The sequence below is a fragment of the Chiloscyllium plagiosum genome, unplaced genomic scaffold (genome assembly GCF_004010195.1).
Source record: "Chiloscyllium plagiosum isolate BGI_BamShark_2017 unplaced genomic scaffold, ASM401019v2 scaf_4035, whole genome shotgun sequence".
In the NCBI taxonomy this organism is placed as follows: domain Eukaryota; kingdom Metazoa; phylum Chordata; class Chondrichthyes; order Orectolobiformes; family Hemiscylliidae; genus Chiloscyllium; species Chiloscyllium plagiosum.
In genome coordinates, this window is record NW_025215108.1 from 18,114 (window position 1) to 21,070 (window position 2,957).

Here is a 2,957-nt window from a genome sequence, read left to right on the forward strand (position 1 = left end):
GTCTCTACATTCAACCAATAATCCTTAAACACTTCTGACAACTCTAATTGAACCACAACACCAAGAATACCTTGCTCTCGCCACCCCTCATGAGTACATCAAGTCTCGTTTCAGTCCCCAAATGTTTGGTGACATTGCCCCGTAAACGCTCCCGAACCCAAAGGCACATTGCCATCCGACTTAAGGCATATAAAAACTATTGGCACACTACCACTCACTCACCTCCATCCCGGGTCCCAAACTGTCTTTCCAGGTAGAACTGATGTTCACCTGCTCCTCTCCAAACTAGTTTACTGTATCCAGTGGTTCGGATGAGGTCTACTCGTCATCAGCGAGAGCAAGAGTAAACTGAGGCCACGTTTCACGAAGCATCTCAGCCTGGCCTGCAGGAGCCGGCCTGACCGACTCGTCGTTATCTGTTGTAATTCGTTTTCCAGCATGTCCATCCTTCACCTCCTTCTTTGCCACAGCGTATCTGACTGCAGGTTGTGGGAAACGTCACCTCATCCTCTGCGTGCAGAGAATATGGACTGAACACTCAGCAGTGAGTTGTCTAATCTCAAATACCTTCATTTCCTATCGCCCAGCACCATTCCATCCCCTCCCCTGGCCCCCTCTTCCATTCCACTAACAAAGCATTTCTTCCAGAAACAAACCAAATGCATTGTTCCCATCAACCAACCAGGCCGTACCCTCTATTTGATTTCACGTGTCCTGAACAAACCACACTGCGATCCTCAAACACTACTCTGCTTAATCTATGGATCCACTTACACCCATCTCCAGGACTGAAGGAAGGTCACACCCGAAACTTTGATATCTTTACCTCCTGATGCTGCCGGACTTGCCTTGTTTTCCAAGCCTCCTGCTTGTCTGCCTTGGATTTCACCATCTGCAGTTTTTTTTTTGTCTCTTCTGATGTCACACGTAGGCCGACTGATTTCCTCCACTAAACGAAACAGGGAGAAAACTTGTCATGATGCCAGTTTATTTAATCTTTAAATTCAAATTTATCGACTATGAATGCATTAGAATCTATATACATATAGAGATACTGAGTTTACGATACCTGTGCTTCTACCAGAATTCCTTACATTTGCTTATAGTTCAATGCAATTTTAGCTCAGTGGCCTTGTGTCTAAGTTGTTTGCACTGCTTCCTCACGGCGCGAGACAACCAAGTTCAGTTGCAGCCTCGGACGACAGCTTGTGTGGAGTTTGCACGTTCTTCCCATGTGTCAGTAAGTTTTCTCCAATATTCAGAACACGAGCACATCAGGTGAATTGACCAAGCGAAATTGTCCATACTGTTCAGGGATGTGTAATTTAGGTACAATCGTCAGGCGAAATGCAGAGTACTCGGGTCAGGGTATGGATCTGAATGGGATACTCTTCGAAGGTTCAGTGTGGACTTGTGGGACCAAGTGGCCTGTTTCCACACTGTACGGATTTCATTTTTAAAAAAAGAGAAAGAAGAATCTTCCCTGTGTGTGTGTGAGTTTCCTCTGGGATGTCTGGTTTTTGTCTTTAATCCAAAGATATGCAGGTAAGGTGAATTGGAGAAGGAAAATTGCACATCCTGTTCAAGGTTATGTAGGTTAGGTTCAAAAGTCAGGAGTAAATCTGTCGCAATAGAACAGGGAACTGGTTACACTTCGGAGGGTCGTTGTGATCATTTTGGCTAAATGGCCTGTTTCCACACTGTCAGCAATCTGTGAAGGATTCCACTGCAGCCGTGCTTCTTCAACAAACCTAACAGTAAATGGTTCAAGAGCCATATCAATTATTAATCCCTCTGGCCTTTGAAGTTAGTGACAGGTAAGCGAAGGGTGCAAACCAAGTGTAATAGTTCCACACGGCCGATTTTTATACAACTAAATTAAATTCCAGCCCATCAGACTTGAGCTTTTGCAATTTCGATGAGAAAGGCCTTTTTATGCTCAGTTTCAAAATACTGGGTTATGAAGATATTGATCCAACATTGGACTCAAATGCGGTTTAGAATTTCGGAATGGTAACAGGTTTATGGAAGAAACTGTTATACTGAAACTAACAGAGTTGCATCAAGTGTGGCCAATTTGCAATATCGCTCAATAAGACAGAATTCTGCCCAAGAAACAAAGATCAGCTTCTCCCGTGAATTATTGTGCACGGTTTGTTAGTTTCACAGCTTCTCCCATCCATCTCAATACCTTTTCATCCCTATCTATCGCTCTAATTTATTCTCCACCCCTTGCTGTCACTCTCTCTCAGACATTCCCAATTGCCATTTTGCGTCTCCATCTCAACTCTGCAAAACACAGTCTCCTTTGAAACTCACAGTTGCTTCCTCCTGTGTCTTTCTTCACTCAGTCTGTGTGATCTCTTCATCCTTTGATCTAACCTAATCTGTTACCGATCATGCTCGCTCTACCCACATCCATACCTGTACTGACTTCTTCCTGATCAATTTCTGTGCCTGCATGTGCTCGATGTTATTCGCTTTCTAAATTACAATAATCTCTGATCTTTGTCTCCCCTTATTTAAAATCTTACTACCATCTGTTTTAGGCTCGGTTATGCACAACATTTTACAACATCAATATTGTAAAATCCGAATAAACATAAACCTCAGAGTAGGGTGAGACGATTTCCAGCTTCCTCTGCATATTATAGGGACTGGAAAACAGAGTTTTCCTCCGGAAAAGATTCATATCAAACGATTTCTCTTGGCACAGTGACTCAATGGTTAACACAGCTGCTTCACTGTGCAAGACACGTCGGTTCAATTTGATCCTCAGGCGACCACAGGAAGTTTGTACATTCCCCCTGTGTCTGCATGGATATCCTCTGAAAGCTCCGATTTTGTCTCACAGTACAAAGATGTGCACAGAACGTGGGTTATACGTGGTAAATAGCCCATAATATCCAGGGATGTGCAGTGTCGATGTGTGAGCCATGTGAAATGCAGGCTGCAGG

General features: G+C 43.7%; 1 long non-coding RNA gene across 1 annotated transcript; it reads right to left on the bottom strand.

The window, feature by feature from the left end:
* Positions 1-452: 452 nt before the first annotated feature.
* LOC122548165 lies at positions 453-1,404 on the bottom strand. Its single transcript, XR_006311181.1, has 3 exons — positions 1,070-1,404; positions 775-949; positions 453-510 (listed from the first exon to the last, which is right to left on the bottom strand). It is a non-coding gene; the product is annotated as an uncharacterized LOC122548165 (long non-coding RNA).
* Between the last annotated feature and the right edge of the window lie 1,553 nt (positions 1,405-2,957).